We start from the raw sequence: 23,997 nt of genomic DNA on the forward strand, positions 1-23,997 counted from the left end.
AACATGTATGACTGTTCTTTCCTGCCTATTTTTTGAAAGAAAGAAACAATCTTTGACGTGGAGAATGAACTTGTGACCAGAATCCTGGCTCCTTGGTCCTTTTGCTTCCCATAAACTCCTAAGGAAGCACTGTTATCTTTATTTTTGAATGCAGACACGGGGATAGAGTAAGTCACACAGTGCAGATCGGCTGGGTCTCCAGTCCACCTTTCCCAGTTAAGTCACTTAGATCAAATTGCTTTGAGCTCCCTGGGTCACAGTTTTGAAGTGGGGACAAACACGCCTTATCTAGTAGACCATATACTTCTGAACATAAAGCTGTAGAAAGTGAAAGGTAGGAGATTCTAAAAAAAAAAATCCAGATTTCTCTTTATTGCACTTTATCACTTTATTCCATCCTCAGCAACCCCTTTTGACTTTTAAGGTTGGTGGCGCCTTACAACGATCACAACACACATCCTTAGAATAAATATTAGGTGACAGAACGTTTAAAGTTAAAACACCTTTGAAATTGGATTTTTGTTGTTGCTCTTGTTGACTGCCTTTATGTTCAAAATGCTTAGTTCCAAACAAGTCCTGCCTGGTGGTAGTCTTAAAGGAAAAATGAGAGCAGGGAAATAAAACTAAACTTGGACAGAATGAGAGAGAAAATGTTACGTTGTCTTCTTTGCCCACACTCTGTACTAGTTCCAGTAACATCCTGAGCATCATAAGAGCGGAGCTCACACTCTGGGCCTCCATTCTATCTGGAGTAGTGACTTATTTATTAATGCCCCAGATATCTGAGTAGCTTCCATATGCCAGGCACTGTGTTACATGCTAGAGATAGAAAATACATGAGGGAACCTTGAACTCTGGGAGCTAATAGCAAGTGAACCATTATTTCCACTGGAATTTAGACCAGTGTTAAATACTTAACACTTTTCAGTTCACTCTTGAGTATGTTCATGTTTTCCTGGCAAATTAACTTACCAAGCAGCATTCCGCATGTGGAGGGAATGCCATTCTCATTCTTCAGGGTCTTTCTTCTCTTGGATAAGGACAACTTTATTCCCTGTGTCTTTCATATCCATATGATTCCACACGGTCATGCCGACCACCTGCTGTGTGCCAGACATTGTGTTGGGCATCTGGGAGATGCTGGTGAGAAGAGTGACCAGGACTCCTGCCCTCTGGCAGCTCCCTAGTCTGATACTGAAAGATTTCTGAACTCCCTCTTCCAGGAGGAGCCATATCCTCTTTCAAAAGAGCTTTGGCTATTACTGTGCTCTCAATATTCTGCCTGGATTAGTTGATTTAAACCATGCAAATGTTCATGCTAACAAAGGAGAATGGGTACCTGGGTAAACGTAATGTGTAATCACATTACAGAGCCATTTGTTTCAATCTCCTTGATTTCAAACTCTGCTAAGAGTTAACAACATCAGTTGCTATGGTATAACCTCTTCGCAGTCATCAGTGGGCAGGCTGCAGGAAAGTAGAGAGAAGTAGTAGATCCTTTTGTTAAATTTTTATTACATATCCTCTCTCTGTGTCCAAACTCTGTGCAGAGCCCTTGGGTTATAAAGATATCTAAATTATAATCCATGCTCTTAAGGAGTTTATTAGGAGAAATAGAGAAGCAAATGAAGAGCCCGGGTAATAAATTCTTGGGAAAATAGAATGTCTCCACCACTGTATGTGGGCTGTCATATTTATTCTATTTATGACTAAGGCTTAATCAGAAGTTGTCTTGATAGTAATATCAACTTAAACGATCATATGTAGATAAGTTCTTTTTTTTTTTTTTTTTTTTGTGGTTTTTGGCCAGGGCTGGGTTTGAACCCACCACCTCCGGCATATGGGACTGGCGCCTTACTCCTTGAGCCACAGGCGCCACCCTGTAGATACGTTCTTATCTTTCAAGCCACTTCTATCTTGTGGCTGCAAAAAAGGGACGTTTTTCCCCCTAACAGTTTATGCAGATTTTCAACATAGTGAATTTTCTGTTAAAAATAGCCTTGGTTTATAATAGACAGAAATGTAAATGTTTCTGTAAGACATTTTTTAGCTACTAAAATAAAAAAGAAATCATGCTGTTTCATGGCCAGTCTGCCGTGCATTTCACCTCTGCGGCTCCCTCCTGTACGGTGCTGTTTACGCTGCGCTCTTCCAGAGGGCTCTACCATGACACCTTGCTGTGCCTTTCCACATGTGGAGGGGATGCCTTTCTCATTCTTCAGGGTCTTACTTCTCTTGGATAAGGACAACTTTATTCCCTCTGTCTTTCATATCCATATGATTCTGAGAATACAGTTCTTTACTTTTTCCATTTTGGATTCAGCCTTCACAAACGACATGGAAAGTAGCTTGATGTTCTAGGCACACTGTAATCCTCACTGGCATGGGTGTGAGTTAGAATATTTTTCCTCTCTTTAAAGAATTATGCTTCTTCTGTAAATCAGTAGGAATTTGGTGAGGAAAATATTCTGGGTAGCCGCTGACTGATACTTTGAATAGCTACAAATGAAAAGTGACAGTTCATTGCTCTTCATGGCCGGCAGCAGCTGGATCACGAGAGAGGTCAAGTCCCTCTGAGAAAAATTCAGGCCCTTCTCATTTATCATTCTCACTCCTTCTTGGCACTGGCATCAAGAATGCTAATAGATTAAACCGGGTTAATGTTGAAATATGCTAAATGTACAGAATATCGCTAGCCCTCTCTATCTTCTTCCTTAATAATCTATAGGTATAAAATCACTAACAGTCCCTATTGATTAAAAAATACTGAATGCATTATCATATATATCTATGTCCATGTATGTATATCTATCATTTCAAGTATCCCAAGTTTAATTTAATCTGGGATTGTTGTAATATAAATATAAAATAATTATAATTAGATTGAAGAAAAATAATGACCGTGGTATATCAGTGTGTCGCAGGTGGGCTTGTGTTGATATGTGGTGGTGTCTCGCTGAGTGGTGTTCATTATTGCTGTTGTGTGTTTCTGTGTGCCATTGAGAAAATGTTAGGGTTTGAATTAGAGCAACAACAACAAAAAAAACATTAAATTTTTTGTTAACCTTGGCAGGAGTGGAAGTGAAATCATGGACATGTTAATTCAAGGTTATGGATATAATTCCATGATGAAAACAGTAGCATAAAAATGGATTAAACATTTTACTGAGGGGAGAGAAAGTATCACTGATGGAGAGAGGTCAGGTGGCCAGTAACAAGCAGAACTGATGAAAACATTGCAAAAATGTGTCAAATTGTGTGTCATAATTGTCAGCTGACTATTCGAAGCATAGCAAACCAAGTCAACATCAATAGAGAAATAGTTAGGAAACACTTAACTGAAAATCTTGGCCAACAACTCATGGCTCTTGCACAATGACAGTGCACCAGCTCACACGGCACTGTCTGTGAGGGAGTTGTTAGCCAGTAACAAATAACCGTGTTGGAACACCCTCCCTGCTCACCTGATCTGTCCCCCAATGACTTTTATCTCTACCCAATGAAAAAAGAAATATTGAAAGGAAGACATTTGATGGCACGCAGGACATCAAGGCTAATACAACAGTAGCTCTGATGGCCATTCCAGAAAAAGAGTTCCAAAATTGCTTTGAAGGGTGGTCTAGGCACTGGCATCAGTGCCTGGCTTCCCAAGGGGAGGACTTCAAAGGTGACTGTGGTGCTACTCCGCAGTGATGTATGTAGGGGTGAGTTCATGAGCTTAACTGTCAGACCTCATGTATATTTTCAATTAAAAAAATTAGTCAGGGATTATTGTGATGTAAACATTAAGTCAATATATTTAATAGGCAGGATATTAAATTTTCACCTTTGTAACTGTGCTCTGGGTTCTTTAATATCTTTGTGGGCTTTCAGATCTGGTTCGGGGCATCCTATGGTGGAAAGACTGTATATCAATTTACTGTCTTTGAAATCACAGCACTGGGTACCCTCTTTAGAAGGATGCCATCACTCACAAGTATTATCAGTATGGCCTGTCTCACCAGAGAGCAATTTTGCTGCTGCTGGAATGAACAGGCCACGTCGACTGTGCCACACCTTTGGTTTCTGGGGTTATTAGTCTCAGCTTACTGATGCTGAACTCTCAGCCCACAATCACTCACAAGGACACGGCCATGACTGCCTCGCTGATCATCTCTGGCAATGAAGCTTGAGCTTGAGTGTTTCACAGGTTCCTGTTTGGCTCTTTGACCCACCATCTGGCTCCTTCTATTTATCTGCTTAGATTTCTGGGTCATGAAGTGTAGCCATTATCACCCTACATCTTGTAAGCCTGAGCTCTGACCACTTACCCCAAGCCCCACATCCTCTGTATCCACATTCACAAAAACATCTTCAAGTTCATTGTGGTAACTGGCCAGTGCAGTTTCTCCCTTTCTCGTTGCTTTTCCCTGCTCTAACTGCAGTCTCTAACTGCAAAGACCAGGCAACTTCCCTTGTTAGAGTTAAAACAAAGCCTTAGATTAGTTGTCAGAAGATTCTAGAGGGAGAAAACATCAATCTCAAAGTCTCTTGAGGCTTGGCCTCAAACCCCACCTTCTGCTGCATTCTCTTGCTCCAGGCAAGACACAGGCTTCAGGAGTAGGAATACTGAATCAGGCTTCAGGAGTAGGAATACTGAATCCAACTTGTGGCATGAAGAATGGAAAAGTCACACTGCACAGATACAAGGGTGGGAAGCATTATGGTGCCTGTCTTGGCAAACAGTCTTCCCCGTGGCCACAATTTTACTTTTTCTTCCCCTCTCACAAATCTCTCATTAAGGCATCAGGCCTAAAGTCCAGGGATTTATATACCAGATTAGGACTGGATGTCAATTGTCAGCAGCTCAGTTGAGCTGGGGTATAGGGTGGGGGGGAGGGAGAGAGAGAGAGAGAGAAGTTGCTAGTTGTTAGAGTAATTAATTGAAGCTAAAAATAAGAATAACAGTAGAGTGAGAGTCCCAGATGGGGAAACTTCCCATTTCCCCACTGGGTGAGGTCAGGTGACTGAGGGGCAGGTGAATCAGCATGAACATAGGGGTCAACTCACTGTTGAGAGACCTGAACATGAGGCCCCTGCAGTTTTGTGGACCCAAGGGCCTGAGAGAAGATGCAAGAGTAGGAGTGGAAAGGGGGGAAAGTGTCTTCAGGGTTCTTGCTCCTTCCTCCATTAAGAGGGCGAAGGCCCAGAAAGAGACCAAGGAATGATAGTGCCGGGCTAGGAACACAAACACGTACAGAGTGACTGACAGAGAGGGCCAGAGGCCTTGGCTGCAGCTCCCCTTACACCTCTGATGCCCTGGCTGTGCTCAGGTCTGGTGTGGGGAGGGCAGCTCTTCCCCACGGGGCCTTTGTAATTGCCCACAAGCAAAACCACACATAGATTTTAACCAGAAGCCAGATTCCTTATAGATGTAGATGAGGTTGTACCTTCTCCTGTGTGGTTTCTATTAATCCAGAGACAAGGGGACTAAAGAGTCAAATTATGTTCTTCCCCTCCTCCAACCCACACACATTCAGTGTATAAAATGCTCACACAGGAACAGGATTACTATAATTAATAGGCACTCCCGTGCAAAAAGGAAAGTAATGGAAGGCTCATAACAGTTACTTGTCACAGCAGTTCTGAAATCTAGCAGAGCAAGAAATTGAAAGTCCATTTCTTCTCCAGCGGTTCTTCAGTGTATTGGCCTCCGTGGCTTTTCCTTCTCAGGAGAAGGCCACCATTTCAATAAGACATGGCTTTTCTTATACCTGAGGGCATTCTCAGTCTGCCTTCTGCCTGTGGAGAGTAATGGACCAGGAGAACTTTTATTTTGAACTGTTTCTGTCCCCATTAGTCAAAAGCGACACAAATCCCTCAAACAGTGTTCATAATCTTATGCATAGTATTATAGTCAACTCTGTTAGACAATAGTCACATTAACTATTATTTTCCCATTCTTTCATTAAGACACTTAGATGCCCTTTTGTCTAAATGAAAGGGACTACCCAACACTGCTTTATATCATTCTGAAGTCCTAAACAAAGGATCTTACACATATACCCAGGATTCAATCTTTACTTTCAGGCCACTTATTAGTTTGAGTATCTGTTGTAGTCAGGGAGACACTGAGAACAGTTTTATTTTCCAATTCAGTACATTCTTGCCGTCTATAAATCCTCTAAAATCTACTTGCAAACTAAATAATTTCTTCTTTATCTCTTCTCTCTCAAAGTAATTTTATCCTATGCTTCCTGAAACACCCAGCTGACTCCTTGAACCTTTGTCCAGAAAGTGCACAGCCAGATTCACAAGTCCATGAAGCAGCCCCCACCCCACCCCCTTCTTCATTCCTTCCTTTTGAAACTTATGGGTGATAATTTTGAATTTTACATTGACCATCTCTTTGTGGGTTTATTCTTTCTTTGCAGTTTTTTTTTTTTTTAATGAAACGTGTTCCAACATTTTGCTCATTTCTTAAAACTTAGCCTTTATTTCTTGATATTATAATGTTATTAAGAGTTCTTTCTATATTCTCTGTACAATACTTTTATTGGATAAACATGTTTCAAATACTTTCTCCCAGTTTTTGGCTTGTCTATTCATGACCTTAACTGTGTCTCTGAAATTACAAATATCTTTAAGTTTGATGAAGTCTCTTTTATCAATTTTTATATGCTTCATGATTTATTTTTTTCTATTTTAAAAATCTTTCCCTACCCCCATGTCATAAAAGTTTTTTTATGTTTTCTCACAGAAGTTATTTTTAAATTTTTGCTCCTTACAATTAGGTCCATGATATATTTTTATTTATTTATTTTTATATGGTACATGACATGGCAGCCTCACACTCTGAATTCCCAAATGCCTCTCAAATTCAGTGGCTTGAAATGGCAACCATTTTATTTATTCACATTTCTCTGGATCATTGCTTTGGGCTGGGCTAACCTGGGTGGTTCTGCGGGTCTCAGTTGGAGTCACTCGGGCAGCCACTCACCTAGAACTAAACAGTCTACACTGGTCTTTGTCATACGCTTGGCTGAAAGTCAGGCAATTGCACCTGTGTTGTCTCCCATTGATGAAAAGGCTAGTTTGGGACTGTTCACATGGGCACAGCAGCATTCCTAAAGGGTGAGAGCAGAGACCTTGACTTAGAACTTCCCTAGTGAGTCTCCTATTATGTTCTGTTGGTCAACACAAAAGAGGCCTGTCTAAATTCCAGGGCTAAGGAAATAGACTCTGCCTCTTAGAGGACCAACATTTCAAAAAAAATTGCTGTAGGAATGGGAATAGTCATTGCAGTCATAAGTGCCAACAATCTACTAAAGATGTGTGATAAACGTTTTTTACTATAAGGGGAATTAGCTTGACATTAAAGTTATCTATCTATCTAATTCAGTGGTTCTCAAACTTCCTAATACCACAACCCCCAACCAGAAAATTACTTTCGTTGCTACTTCATAACCGTAATTTTGCTACTGTTATGAATCATAATGTAAATATCTGATATGCAGGATGGTCTTAGGCGACCCCTGTGAAAGGATCCTTGAACCCCTAAAGGGGTCTCAACCCACAGGTTGAGAACCATTGATCTAATTACTTTATTACATAGACAGTATAAACATAATTTTACCTTTGATAGATAGAATGATGAAACAATCTCAACCACCAGACTGATAGATCTTTCCCCAATATACCTATTTCCATTTTGCACACTATATAAAGTTCACTTTAGTATTTTAGTTTTGTGTTGCTTATCATATATCTGTAGAAAGTCTAAAAGCTCAATTTTTAAAAAAGATTAATTCTGCTACAAATCTTTAAAAAAATGACATACTATCTGTGACTTATAGCTATAACTTTTATATCTTTAATAGTAAACTCTTTATTGATTTTGGTATAATTTTTTCTTATTTTTTTCTTATTCCTTGAATGTAAAAATTTATTAAAGCCTCAGAGATTCTCTTATTAATAAGAATAAATGTACGGTGGGCACACCGACTCTTGCCTGTAATTCTAGAACTCTGGGAGGGCTGAGGCAGATGGATCACTTGAGCTCAAGAGTTCGAGACCAGTCTGATTCAGGAGCAAGACCCCATCTCTACTAAAAATTGGAAAAACTAGCCAGGCATTGTGACAGTTACCTGTAGTCCTAGCTACTAAGGAGGCCGAGTACGACAAGAGGATCTCTTTAGCCCAAGAGTTTGAGGTTGCTGTGAGTGATGATGTCACAGTTACTCCAGGGTGACAGAAGGAGACTGTCTCAAAAATAATGATGATAATAATAATAAAATTTGAAAAAGAATAAATATAAGGAATAAGTCTGATAATTCTGAAGGAGTAACTTATTTCAATACAGCACTAGCAAGTAAGAATAACCATTATAAACAAACTTTATAGTATTTTAGTAAGTGCTATAGTTTACAAAGTTTTTGAAATGGTCAAAAATATGATTTCAAAGATAGATACTTGAAATCTAGTGTAAAAAAATTGGAATACAGTTCATGGAGAATTAGAGACATGTTTATGATGTTGAAGTTATGTGGTAGTTTGCCTGATTGTGTGAAAAATAAGGACAGTATTTATAACTAATTCAAACCAAAATGAATGGTCACAACTACTCACCTCTCCAAGTTGAGCACACAGAAGGCAGTGGTAGGATAATGGTGAGCACAGCCACCTTCCAAATTCAGCACACAACTTTATATTTTCAGCCTCGCTGCCTTAATTGTTCCTGGTGTTCACTTCATGTTTTTGAAGGCTTAAAACTATCAGCCACAACTGCTTGTCAATATGTACCTCTCCCACCATGTAGCATGCTGTCTGCTTCTACACTCTTAACCCCAAACCCTCAGATACAGACACCAGTTTCCCACGTGCAGAGCATTGAGGAGAGGTGGATGGAAGCATACTCCCCATTCAGAAACCTGATTAACTTACAGATTGTATTTTTTCAGAATTTTTACTTCATATCGTTTAATCTTATCACTCCAAAATCATCAAAATATTCTCAACCCACTGAAAAAATCAGTGTTTGAGGCACTAACTTTGAAACCTTGAATGCATCTCTGTGTGTGTGTGTATGTGTCTCCAGAACCTAGTTGAATACTTAAGGTAGTTTTTTAATAAATAAATACTATTCCAGGTAACTCTGAGAAGCTTTCTATGACAAATAGTCTTGTGTCAAAAGTATAGAGGTGGTTGCACAGCACACAGGAAGCTTTGGGAACTTTGATAATTCTTTGGTTTTCACTGAGTATTCACGTTACCACAACACGTCTATCATTATCAAACTTTTCAACCAATTCCTTAAACTGATATGGCCAACTCATGGCATTGGTACATTCACTGCCCTTCCCATCTCGACAGCAGTTGTCACTAATCACTCGTGGCACTATTTTTAACTAAGCACAGTGGAATTCTCCTAAAATATGCTGTTCTAGAGGGTACTCCCAGTCACTTAGACTTGGCACAGGATTTAAAGTAATGTCATTCTTGATTTATTTTAAAAGATTAAATTCTTTGCACTATCAGCCCCACATAAAACTTGGCACCTAATGACATACAACTACTTTGTGATGTTTTGGAAAATCTTATAAACATGGATTATTGAATATTGTTATATTTCTCCAATAATGTCAAAGTGAGTCTTTGAGAACAATAATTTTTATCTAGTTAAAGGTATTTGTACAAGATGGAGAAGAACTGATATTTTTAGCTATGTATTTGCACTATATTTATTTCAAGCTGTACATATGTCTTGAAAATTTAAAAAGTATATTTTACCTTGCTCATATTTTGGATTGTCAAGAAGAACTTAAGGCTTCCTTGGTGGTATCTAGCAGTTGTACCCAAATCCCCACACTGTTACAAATTGTGTGACTAATTGCAGGTTGTCTCCTTAAATTAATTACGTGGAAGCTGACAACCTTTCAGGATAAAATTCTGACAGATGTTAGTTAGCATGGTTAATAGCAGACTTGTCTTTCTGGTTCTATTTGCCATTTATGAGTGAAATTTGACTTCCTTACTGTTGAGTTTCTTCAGATGCAACATGTAGGTTTAGAGGGGACATTAATGTCCAGCAGGACCCTGTGGCTGTGTGCTGAGCTTCCTCCAAGGAACAGGTTGGGGGAGTGCTTTTTATACCAGAAGGCAGATCCATACGCTTCTGCAGTGAGAACTCTCTCAATTGAAACAACAGCACTTTGTTTTCCGAAAGTTTATATATAGATGTCTGGTTACCTTATAGTTCAATCCGATTGCAGCAGTTATAACTATCATATAAATTCACCAAACATGCAGCTAGTAGTAAGATGTTCATCATGCAAAAAAATCTGAGATAAGGTTAGCAGCAGATCGCGAATAAGTGCGGACCAAATGGTACACATTCACACCCTGATGGGTGGTGGTAGAGAAAAGAGGCACAGTTTCCCCGTTCATTTGTTTAGTTACATGTGAAAGGTACATCTAATTTGCAGCCCATCTTATTTAATACCCTGAAATAGCATGGTGGGAGTTTTTAGCTGTCAACTTCAGCAGGAGAATTGGGTGATAATTATAAGACTTTGGATGGAATTCAACACTTCTTTGTATTGGACGTTAGGAAAAGGCATTGGGAAGAAAGCCAGCTTTTAGAGGTCAGGGACATCTTATGTAGTTTATTAGTAAATACTCTCCTGATTTCCAAGTTGTTGCCTACAAAAAGAAGTCAGCTAGTTGGGCGGAAATTACTTTGAACACATGGGAACAAGGAGGCTTTACAACTTCTGTGGCTTTGGTTTATTCACAAAAAACCCACTCATTATCGAAATGGTTTCTTTGTTGCTACAGGTTGTTGATTTCAGGTTTAATCTGCCTTCTTTTTGGGTAATCATTTGATTAATTAAAAAACAAGCCATATGTGACAGATAAAATTTGCTCATTCTGAAGTATAATTTGGAAGTTTTAATAACTTCGTAGGCCTGTGATGTAAGTGTAAATTAGAATCAGTATCACAGCTTGCCTATTTTGTAGCAGTGATTTTACTCTCTGAAGATAAGTTTTTACATTTTTCTCATAGACTCTTATGCATATGTCCCGGTAAATAGCTTTTCCAGTTTTTTTTTTTTTTATAATTTTTTGTTTTAATGTTTTTGTCCACTAAATTAACTGTGCTGCTAACACACCATATTCAATATGTCTGGAAGTGCACTCACTTTCCATTTTGACCCCGACAGATTTCTCACTTTCCCTTCTCTGTCAGCAGTGCAAATAGTTGTTCATTCATACAAGTTTGAAATTTTGTTTTCCTTTTTCTTACACTGGTAATTATCTATTGTGTTCTTGTCTTGTTCCCAGCACTCCTGTCTAGGTCTGAAGTAGCCTCTTCCATTTCTCATGGAAGTTGTAACTATCTGGCTTATTGCCTCCCAGCTCTATGAAAACTTTTGGGTGCCTGGTCTTATCTACTTTGCATACGTCTGAATCCCAAGACCGAGAACAATGCACAGCACACAAATGTTTATCATTCAATAGATATGTGGTTAAGCAATGAATTAAAGTAGGTCGTAATTAGTTGGTGGTTGGATCCCCAAATGAATTCTATTCTATATTCTACTGTCCCAAAATATTACACACAGATTTAATTATGTTATTTGCTTAAAAATTAAAACCACTTCTATTATTCTTATTTTCTGCTACATATAATAAATATAGGTGTGAACATATGTGTGCATATATACATATTTCATATTATATATACATTACATATATGTATGTATGTATTTTCAGCTGCTTTATAATTTGGTCCTCACTCCACTTAGCTTACTATTCCTCTGTCCTTTCCACTGTAAAATTTTCTGTTTTTTTTATTTCAGTACATTGAGGACATACAAGTGTTTTTTATTACGTGGATGAGTTATATAATGCTTAGGTCGGGGCTTTCAGGGTACTCGTCATCAGAATAGTGTACATTGTACCCAACTGGTAGCTTTTTAATCTCTCACTTCCCACCCTCCCCATTCTTAATTTCAATTTTCATTGCTTTATGACTCTATATTCCTCACATTTAGCTCCTCTTTACACGTCTAAGTGAGGACAGGTGGTATTATTGCCATGGTGTAGATATTTCACTTAGGACAATGGTCTCCAGTCCTATCCAAGTTACTGCAAAAGACATTATTTCATTCCTTTTTTTTTTTTTTTTTTTTTTTTTGTAGAGACAGAGTTTCACTTTATTGCCCTCGGTAGAGTGCCGTGGCGTCACACGGCTCACAGCAACCTCCAACTCCTAGGCTTAGGCGATTCTCATGCCTCAGCCTCCCGAGTAGCTGGGACTACAGGCGCCCGCCACAACACCCGGCTATTTTTTTGTTGCAGTTTGGCCGGGGCTGGGCTTGAACCCGCCACCCTCGGCATAGGGGGCCGGCGCCCTACTCACTGAGCCACGGGCGCCACCCTATTTCATTCCTTTTTTTGGCTAAGTAGTACTGCATGGTGTGTGTGTGTATATATATAAATATGTGTGTGTATATATATATAAATATGTGTGTATATATAAATATATGTGTGTGTATATATATAAATATGTGTGTGTGTATATAAATGTGTGTGTATATATATAAATATGTGTGTGTATATATAAATATGTGTGTGTATATATAAATATATGTGTGTATATATATAAATATGTGTGTGTGTCTATATAAATATATGTGTGTGTATATAGATAAATATGTGTGTGTATATATATGTGTGTGTATATATGTGTGTGTGTATATAGATAAATGTGTGTGTGTGTATATATAAATATGTGTGTGTGTATATATATATGTGTGTGTATATAGATATAAATATGTGTGTGTATATAGATAAATATGTGTGTGTATATATGTGTGTGTGTATATATATAAATATGTGTGTGTATATATATAAATATGTGTGTGTGTATATATATGTGTGTGTATATATATAAATATGTGTGTGTGTATATAAATATGTGTGTGTGTATATATATGTGTGTGTCTGTGTGTATATATATAAATATGTGTGTGTATATATATATAAATATGTGTGTGTGTATATGTGTGTGTGTGTATATATAAATATGCGTGTGTGTGTATATACAGATATGTGTGTATGTGTCTATATATCACATTTTCTTTATCCACTCATCAGTTGATGGCCACTTAGGTTGATTCCATATCTTTGCAATTGTGGATTATGCTGCAATGAATATTTGAGTGCAGACGTCTTTTTAATAAAATGGCTTCTTTTACTTTTGGAAGATAACCCGTGGTAGGACTGTTGGAGCAAACAGTAGGTCTACTTTTGGTTCTTTGAGGAATCTCCATACTGTTTCTACAGAAGTCGTACTATTTTACATTCTCAATGACAGTGTGTAAGTGTCACACTGTCAGCCCAGCCAATATCTATTGTTATTTTGACTTTTGATAATGACCATTCTGACAGGAATAAGGTGGTATCTCCTTGTGGTCTGATGTTAGCCTTTTTTAAAAACAATATGTCTGCCCACTGTCCAGGGAAAATGTCATGTTCAGCCACACTGTTGCCTGAGCTTTTTCTCCCTGGATTGGAACAGCTTCCCTTCACTCTGCTTATTTATTTTTACACAGTCTTCCAGGCCCAACCTACTTCCACCAGCTCAGTAAACACTTTCTACCCATTGATTTTTCTTTCCTTCTGAGATTCTCTGAACATACATTTAGTTTTTGTAAATGTTGCTACTTAGTAATAATATTATTATGTATTTCATAATATATACAATATATTCTATTTTTATAATATTTTACAAGAATTTCTCACTGTAAAACTGTGTGCTCATCTTGTCTCTCTATTAAATGCAATTTCCTTTCTTAGTCTTATCTCTAAGGAATATTAGATGCAATATTACTTAGGTAATCCCTACTAGACTTTAAAATAAAAGTCACAATTTTAGGTGGAGAAATACTCAATAAATTACTAATATATCGATGCATAATAGGTAAATATCTTTAGCTGTTAGTGTTTTCTAAAAATTCAGATTTATTCATTGAAATACTATTGTATACTTACTATGTGTAGGTACCAGATGAACATGTATGCAACTCATTTATTATTTTCTAGGCTATTTCTTTAATTTCTTTCTCTTCCTTTAATTTGGAATCATTTCACTCTACTACTATTCACCCACCAAGCACTCAACAAGAAATTTCCAGAGATGCCTTCAACTTTTCTTATTTCTTTGTTGGTCGCCATGTAGCCAGATGCTTTTCACATTTTGTTTTTTTGTTCTTTCTTTTCTAGAAGGTCTCATTCTATCACCCTTAGTAGAGTGCCATAGCATCATCATAGCTCGCAGCAAGCTCAAACTCTTGAGCTCAAGGGATCTCCTTGCCTCAGCCTCCTAACTAGGTGGGACTGTATGTGTTTGCCATCAGGCCCAGCTAGTTTTTCTATTGTTAGCAGAGCTGGGGTCTCATTCTTGTTCAAGCTGATCTCAAAATCCTGAGCTCAAGCAATCCACCCACCTTGGCCTCCCAGAGTGCTGGGATTATAGGCATAAGCCACTGTGCCCACCTGCCTTCCAAATTCTATCATTCTGCCTTGGAAATCATATTTGATTATCTTCTTTCTGTTTTTGCAGTTTTTGGCCAGGGCCGGGTTTGAACCCGCCACCTCTGCTATATGGGGCTGGCGCCCTACTCCTTTGAGCCACAGGCGCTACCCTTATCTTCCTTCTTTTTTTTCCTTTTTCATTTGCTATGCTAGTTCAGGATTTATCATATATTTCTTTGGTTTCAACTTTCTTCCTAAGTTAGAGTTCAAATTTCTAAGAAGACAAGGCCCCCCCACCCCCCATCTTCTACCTTCTCTGTCATCATCTTGTCAGGCTAGACTGTTCTCATAGGAACAGATAGATCTATCTCATTGCCACATGAAAGCCCCATGCTTTTCTGTCCTCTACTTACATTTTTAAAATTTAAATGTATCTTATTTAAGATCTATCTTGGGTGGCGCCTGTGGCTCAAGGAGCAGGGTGCTGGCCCCATATGCCGTGGGTGGCGGGTTCAAGCCTGGCCCCGGCCAAAACTGTAAAAAAAAAAAAAAAAAAAAAATAGGAGGATAAGTTCTTCCAGATTCCTTTATTTTTCACCTGTTGTTCCTTTTTTCCTTTTGTTTCATACTACTTTACTAGGTCAATAGCATAGCTCTCATTCTATTTTATTATAGTTAATTATTCTATGTCTCTCCAATAAAACAATGAAGTCTTCAGGGACTTAATTTTGCTATTTTTTATTACCTGGCTCACCACACTGCCCACCATTCAGGAGACTGACTGGCTTTTTATTTTATTCTTCTTTGTCTTCCAAATTCCAGCAGTCCTCTGTGTATGATGACAATGGCAAGTCATGTAATTCATATTGTACCATGAGTGAATCACATGTTCTTTTCAGTTTCTACTTAATATTTACAAAATTATAGTATTTTTCTAATTCAAAAAAATCTTCTTCTTTTGTTAAAGAAAGCAAGTATTCGGTAATACTTGTTAAAGTAAGGAAAACTTTGTTCAGAGCCATCATGATAAGTACAGAGACCACAGAAGTAGTACTTCGCAGTGAGGGGGAGAGAGATTGGGCTCGACGCCAAACAGCAGGGTGCCAGTCAGTGGATGGAAAATTCTGAGGTGAAAACCTCTGGGATGAGGGGAATTCTGACTATACTGACTTACAGGATTGTGCTGAAGCAGATCAGAGTGGCCAGACATCCCCTGGGTTTGGGGAAAGAGGAGGAACCTGAACAGATATTGAGGGTGGTCTGTAGATGGTGGAGGATTTTTGCTAAAAATGAAATAACATTCTACTTGTTAAAACTGAGTTTTACAAAAGAAGTGTACAGATGGGGCTAGAAGAAGGTTTAGGAATCTGACTAAAGTGTGGCAAACAAAGAGTCCCTGTCGCTTTTCATAGTGGTGGCCCTTGGATTGGACACTTCCTTGTTGAGGAAGGTGTCTTTGCCTTAATAGGATGGCCAGTAGCGTCCCCAGCCTCTGCCTTCTGGGCACCAGTGGTAGCACCTCCCTCCTTCAGAAAAGACAAACAAAACTGTCTCCAGATGTTGTCCTTTGTTCTCTTAGAGGTAAAATTATTCTAATTGGGAACCACTGCTCTGGAAGATCCATTCCTACTCCCTCCTAGCAGCCCGGCTTGGCTCCAGAGAATAGAAACGTGTATTGGAAGGTAACGCTTAGGGACAGGGCATACGCAAATACTCCCTTTCTGAGCTTTCTCTTTTGGGGCTACTGAGAAGTCCCTGAACTCTGGGAACAAATGCTCCCTTCAAACTGCTGAGACTTGACCAAAGTTTTACATGGTCTCTAACCCAGGTCTTATCCCGAGGAAGGACAGCCCAATCTCTCCCACCCAGGTCTTATCCCGAGGAAGGACACCCCATCTCTCTAACCCAGGCCTTATCCCCAGGAAGGACACCCCAATATCTCTAACCCAGGTCTTATCCCGAGGAAGGACACCCCAATATCTCTAACCCAGGTCTTATCCCAAGGAAGGACTCTCCAAAATCTCTAACCCAGGTCTTATCCTGAGGAAGGACAGCCCAATCTCTCCCACCCAGGTCTTATCCTGAGGAAGGACACCCCAATCTCTCTAACCCAGGTCTTATTCTGAGGAAGGACAGCCCAATTTCTCCCACCCAGGTCTTATCCCAAGGAAGGGCAGCCCAATCTTTCCCACCCAGGTCTTATACTGAGGAAGGACACCCCAATCTCTCTAACCCAGGTCTTATTCTGAGGAAGGACACCCCTATCTCTGTAACCCAGGTCTTATCCTGAGGAAGGACACCCCAATCTCTTTCACCCAGGTCTTATCCCGAGGAAGGACACCCCAATATCTCTAACCCAGGTCTTCTCCTGAGGAAGGACACCCTAATCTCTATAACCCAGGCCTTATCCCGAGGGAGGACACCCCAGTCTCTTTCACCCAGGTCTTATCCTGAGGAAGAACACCCCAATATCTCCAACCCAGGTCTTATCCGGAGGAAGGACACCCCTAACTCTCTAACCCAGGTCTTATCCCGAGGAAGGACACTGCAACCCCCTTTTCAGTTCTCTTCTGGAAAAGCTCTGGGCTGTCAAAACAATTTGCTGTGCGTTTTCTAGCCAACAGCAAAGATAGGCTCCTGACCTCTTTTTCTTAGAGCATTTACTAAAAACTGCTTACAGCTGTGAATTGTTTTCTGTCTCTTTGAGATGTACATGCGTCCCCTCCAGTTAGGGACTTTTCTCCAAAGACCTGAAGGCCAATCTTAGAAAGCTATGCAACCATCAGGAAGGATAGGGGCTCTGCCTCCTAGTTAGCCCGTGGTGGTGATGGGGGCGGGATGGGATGGTATCCCAACTTAGATCGTTCCCAGGTAGCAGACCTAGTTGGCCTAATTAGTGTTGACGCTTACCAACCATTTATAATTTTTAACTTTCCTGACTCTCCTGAAGCCCCTCCTGTTCCATTTCTCCTCCCCATTCGCTCTCTTCTGTTTAAAATGCCTCATCACCTGTCATGTCAGCTCTGTGCAAACCTAAACTAACTCAGCACCCAGTGGGCCTCTTCCCTCCTGCAGTATCATATTACCAGTTAAAGTCGGTCCTTATCAACTTACTTAGTGTCCAGCATTGTTTATCTTTGATGTTGTGCATCTTCCAAGGGAACAGTACATTCCCCACTGCTTCTCCTAATTTCAACTTTCAGAACATTGGGAAGAGGATAGATAAAATCCCACAGTATTGGGAAGTACACTTGGCTACCCAAGAAAGCTGCGCTCTAAGTACAGATTTATCACGTCTGTTTTTTATTTGTGAGATGTTTGCAACTACCTCTCATTTGGTTTCACATTCTGTAAAAAAGTGAGCTTAATAATCTCTCAACAGCCTGAACAAAAGTTATTAAACTGCACAAAAATCCATTTATGCAATCACCGATTATGTTCTCACTAAAGTCCTTTGTATCTTGGTGTTAATAGTGAATGCATTACACTTTCAAGGACACTTGCCCTTTAAGGGATTATACTCAATTTGTAATGTTTTAACCCAAAGAATAACTTTCTCTGATAGGAAATTTAAGCCATGTTAACAGCCTAGCAGGAAAGAGGATCAAAGAGGATTGGCAACATTTAAGAAGTTGCTTCTGGTCTCCTTGACCCTTCTTACATTGTTACGTCTATTTTATTGAGTCTGATATTGTGTCTGGGTAAAAAATGTTATTTCAAAAACACTCCTGATTTGCTTTTGGAAAGAAATAACATTTTTATCAGGATAAAAACATTACAAAAATATCTGGGTAATAAGTACTATTATTTGGGACACAGTTTCTATTATTCTTATTTTGTTTTGTTTTATTCTTTCATAGTGTATAATAAATAGATGTTATATTAAAATAAGATTACCTGAACATCAGAAAATTCTGTCTAAACCAATGTAGTTATGAAGAGTTTTTATATTAATATAATTGTCTAACAATTGAAGGCAACATACATACAGTGAAACAAAAAATTGCTTCAAAGCTGCCACCAACTGTTTTGATTCTAAATTACAATCTAGGGACTTGACCATGTGTTAAAATAGCTAGGCTGTTAAACATCACATTTTCACTGCTCTCATGTTCTTTTGTTCTAAGGAACCAATTTCAGACACTTACCTTTGGTTTCTAGTAAATTTCCAGGTTGAACAGCATGAAACCCATGTTTCATTCTCAGTGATGGCCAACAAGTAACGCAGTGTTCACTTCAGAGTTCCAAATTTTGGATATTTGTAAGGGATATTTCTTAATAATTTCCTAACAAATTCATTAACAGGAAGGAAAAGAAATATATGAGTGGCAAAAACATAGATGTTGATTTAAAATAGCAGGGGTTATACTTGTAGATAGAAAATATCTAGGATTGACTAAAACACTTCTGAAAAATGTGAATTTTGATCTGCAATTCAAAGGATGGAAAAGATTCATGTAATTGTATATCTTGGGCCAGTCTGTGGATAAATTGAGACAGTGTTCAGAAGTACATACTGTATTTAAGCTGGAGGTACCCAGGAGTCTTGGGAAGATAGTAAGAGGCACAGATAAACTGACGAGGAAAGGATGTGAGCTAGAGAAAAGAATAGTATGGGCTTACAATTGTGTGTCCAGAATGAAAAGATTAAGGAAGACTAACTTGGAATTTCATCTCTACATGAGCTTCTAATGGACATCAAGAATCTTTGTGAAGCATCCAAAACTATAGTACAAGCTAAGGCAAAGAAAAAATCATTGTGTTTCTCTTAAACGATGTGCCGAAAATATTCCCTGTCAACTACTGCACATAACTGTTGATTAATTAATTTTTAAAAATAATATCTGTAGCAGTAAAAATACATTGAACCCTATGCCACCAGAAGCATGTTTCAAAGTCTAATGTTACCTGTTGACTGTATTCGTAGAAAGATTAGGAATTGTATCTAAGGTGAGGATATATTTTGAGACATTTATTTTATTTAGTATGTTACTACCTTGAAGAAAGTACATTTCATTATAACACAAGCTTTTAATTTATTTATCATGTTAGTATCTTGATGAGCTCATTCAGTAGAAGGTATTTAGTGTATGTAATAATACAGCTGCTTTGGAGCCCATCCCTGTAAATACTAAATCAAAAACTATTAAATCCTGCTTACTAGGTTTGTATGAAACACATCTACTGTTGACTGTATCAATTCAAGTTCTAAGATTTCTGGGGCTAATTCTGCATGATTTTATACTTAAAACCTATATGTGCATTTTAGTTCATCTTACTGGGACAATTGGATGCTTCTTTGGTTTTGGCCATAACCTAAAGTTAAATAGGTCTAAAACTTAAAAGTGACAGGTTGAACTAAATTTAAGTGGATTGACTCTGTTGATAAAATTCATGCTGTGAAAATCATTAGAATGCTTTAAAGTGACCTAGGTTTTCTCAATTGAAAATATTCTAGTGCAATATAAAAATTCTGTTGAATGTTTGATAGTGTCACTGAAAAAATAGATTATAAAATTAATCTGATGCTATAAAAATTAAAATATTTTATCATTATCTATACTTTAAATTAGGGCAAGTAATGATATAATTAATATAGTTTTTCAAATGATAGCTATTTTGAAATCCTGAATATTAAAATTCACTTGTGTTATCATGAGGAAAACTGTAACTAAAAGAAAAAATTTTAATTTGCTCCTGGACTGTTCTTCAGAAGATACTATAATAGATGTCACAAAGAATTCTATAATTTCTCATTAAAGACAAGAAACTGGTAAGATCAGTTTTATGGATTCTTTTATGTTTGAGTAAAAACAAGATATAATTCAATCTAAAATATTTGTGTAGAAGATTATGAATATGAATGGAACTTGGGAGGGATTCTCTTCATTCTGAGGGGAGACTTATACAATAGTGAGTGGTACACAGAAGCCAAACCTGGCTGGCTAGAATTTTGGAGAAGACTTGTTTTCAAAGATTAAACATTAACAACAAAAGTCAGCTTGGCAGTGCTGACAATTAACACATTTGTTAGCGAGAGAAAATAAACCCCTGAGGAGAGAGCCTACTCTTCAGAAACACAGACATAGTAATTCTAGTGATTTTTCAGGAGTAGAGAGGGTATTTGGAATAACAGCATTGTTATCAAAGAACCAGGTATAAATTTTGAAGTAGGTTAATATTTTGGGTTTTATCAGAAGATAATATTTATAATTTTAGTTATTTAATGTTATATGTGTTATGTATTCTATATATTTATGTATCTATTTGTAAAGCATAGTTACATATTAAAATTGACTTTACAAAATAATTTAACATTTTCAAAAATTTTGGAGATGTGCCTTTAAGCGTTAAAAAAATCAAAGGAGTGCGATATAAAACAAGATGTAATTTTTTTCTGATTTTCTGAAGTGTAACAAAAAACCCTAATAGTCATCTGATTGTGTAATTTATGGATGCGTCTTCATCTCGAAATGTACCAGGTGAGGATATTAGTTTAGGGGAAAATATTCCTCAGTACTGTAATTACGCTACTGAGCTTTTTGCTAAGTGTAATAGTCTAGCTTAGAGAAGCATGAGAAAAAGCTCAATTAAATAAATATGACTACAGTCTAGACTTGTATTTTCAGTGTTTTTAATTTAAATTGCAAGAGTCAGAGAGCCATAACGACTGGGAGCTTTCCATTTTTTAAATAAATGCAAAAGATCAAAATATGAGATGTAGTAGAGTCTCCATTTCCCAAGTCTCCCATATTCAAGCTATAAATAAAAATGGAAATAAAAGAAATCATGAGAGTGCCGTGCAGCACCGTTACTAACTGCTCCTCTTCTGACGGGAAGATTAACTGTCTCCAGACGGAGCTGTTTGTGTAGCATCCTTTATACCGAATCCTAGCATGCCTTTTTGTTCATACAAAGAAACAATGGAATTTATCAGTGGCTTATTTCTGAATGTCTGTATCTGCCATTATTTACAGTACTCAGAGTCCTTTTCATTTTAAATTGAAAGGGGCTCCTCCCTTCTCTGGACAGTACATGAGTAAGTTTGTGAAAGTTAGGCCGGCTTTCCATTCTGGATAGAACATAATGGGGGCCAGTCAGGGGCAAGGATTTCATGTTTCCCCTGCAGTCTGGCAGCAGAGGCACTCTCTTCTGCACTATTAGGGTGCCTAATAGTGGTCTCAGCTCTGTTTGTCCACATTTTTAATGATTAGATACTGAGATGTATCCAAAGATAGCTGCTGCCTGTAAGAGGAAAATCGAAATTTTGTTGGCATATAAAGAAAAACCTTGCAGTTATGACATTTGTATTTCTCTTTGACAGTCTTTGGTATTCAAAGTTAAATCTGCTCCAATCTATTGCAGACTTAACCCTTATTAACTGACTCAGGCCAACTTCTATTTCAGTACAGTGGAGTTTTCATTGTTTTTGTTTCATAATTGAATTGCAAATATCATTGCGGTAATTTCTGCCAGAGGTCTCATTCATTTATATTTTCAGCTCAGATTTCTCCTTTTAACTTCCATCCATGACACAGGACCAGCTACTTATTTAATAATCTCTTGTCTATCTCAAAGGTATCTCAAACTCAACATGTTAAAATTCAATTTGGGATCTTCCCCCAGATCTTCCTTCCCCAGTCACATGGTACCAGCATGCCTCTAGCTGTGCAAATCAGAAAGCTGAGGGTCACCTCACTTTCAACCCAGTATCCAACTATTTCATCAAATCCTGTGATTTTTATCCTTTAACTATCCTATGACCCATGTGCTTATCTCCATCTTATCCCTGCCGCCCTGGTTCCAGCCACTGTCATCTACAAGCCTGAATATCCTATGTGATCCCTTTCCATTTGGTCTATTCTCTCTCCAACCTGTTGTCTGCAGAGCATTCAGGCTGACCGTTTTGTGGGAAAAATCTTATGTTATTGATAGCCAAATTTAAAAGAATCACTTAGCAGGACAATGTTTCTGTATCCTTCATTCTGTCCTGTGTCCTTTGCCCTTTCTAGATTTGTAACTTGTCTTCAGGGTGGACACACCAGTGATGGTGGTATGTCGCTAATGATGAAGGAAGATGGAGCAACATTCGTTTCCCTAGACGCATGGCAGATCATGGCTGAAATTTCTCAGGGAAGCCTCTTCTGCTTTCCTTGACCAGACCCAACCCCCGTACGGCATCATAACAAGGTGTAGCACTTATGGGACCAGGGACCTCTCCATGCAGCAGTGGTTACCGTCTCATTTTAGTATCTTATTTCCTTTGAGCAGCATCTGTCCTCCTTGTACAGTCTAGGCTCCGTGTGTGCACAGATCCTTTCTATGTCACCTGCACATTGCCTTTGCGATGCAGCACTGGCCTGGCCCATAGTAAGTCTGTGGGATGAGTTAATGAAAGGGTCTATCAGAACTTGTTAAAAGGAAATGACTATTTTCTTGAGGACTTAAGGAGAGTTTTCACACTGGTGAGGAGAGTGTCAGATGCTGGACTCTAATGAATTGTACCTATGTGAAAATGTGGGAGGCCTTTGCTCTTAAGGGGTGACCTAGTAATTTATACAGTTTTCCAGGACATGCCACCTTTGTCTTTGCCTTACCAATACCTTAGTTCTGATCTGCTCCACGGCTCATCTTCTGTGGTGGTTCTGCTGACAAACATGGCCTTAGCTGGTTCCCTGGACTTCGGCCATGGCTCGGTGGGCTGCCCTGGAGGGGGAAGTACCCCCCAGTGTTCGCCTCCTCCTGGCTCTGGCTTCCATCCAGCGCTTCATTCTTGAGGTTCCATAGGACCACACAGCTTTTTGGATTCTTCAGGCAGTTTTTCTAAGGAGAAGGTAAGGACAGGTTTCAGATTCATGGTGCTGTTCCGAGCCAAGGGGAGGCTGAGTGCAGCCCCGTGTTTTCACAGGGCCTCTTTTCCAGTGGGGAAGGTTCCTGTGAATTTAAAGTTAGACTTCTAAATATAGAATGACTCAGCATTCATTCAAAATCTTCAACAAAAATAGCCAAACTAAAGAAACTGTCCACATGAGGTAGAATCAAATGGCTTATTAATATTTCAGTGGTTAATGAAGTTGCTGGTGGGCCTTTGTCATTTAGCATTTCAAAATATGGAGCATGAGCTTAGAGAAAAGATATAAGTAATGAGTCTATGATGGACACCAACAGGGACGAAAGGGAAAACAAATGTGGGAAAAATGGAAGGTACACACGACTAATTAGCACCTGACCTCTAATAACAAGGTATTATGACACTTAGGAGATTTCGCACACATTTCTAAAAATGCTGTGCTACTTCAGGGAGAAGCCTCTGAAGATAAAGGCAGTGGAGAAAGATGTGAGAGACTTTAGTTATATGATTGATTTGATAAGGGTGGCACTGAGGGGCAACCTCAGCATCATGGAATCCTCCACCCACTAATGTGACCTAAACCTTCAGGAAGCTTATTTAAAAGAAAGATTAAGAGATTTTCTTTA

The sequence above is a fragment of the Nycticebus coucang genome, chromosome 9, assembly GCF_027406575.1.
Source record: "Nycticebus coucang isolate mNycCou1 chromosome 9, mNycCou1.pri, whole genome shotgun sequence".
NCBI classification, from domain to species: domain Eukaryota; kingdom Metazoa; phylum Chordata; class Mammalia; order Primates; family Lorisidae; genus Nycticebus; species Nycticebus coucang.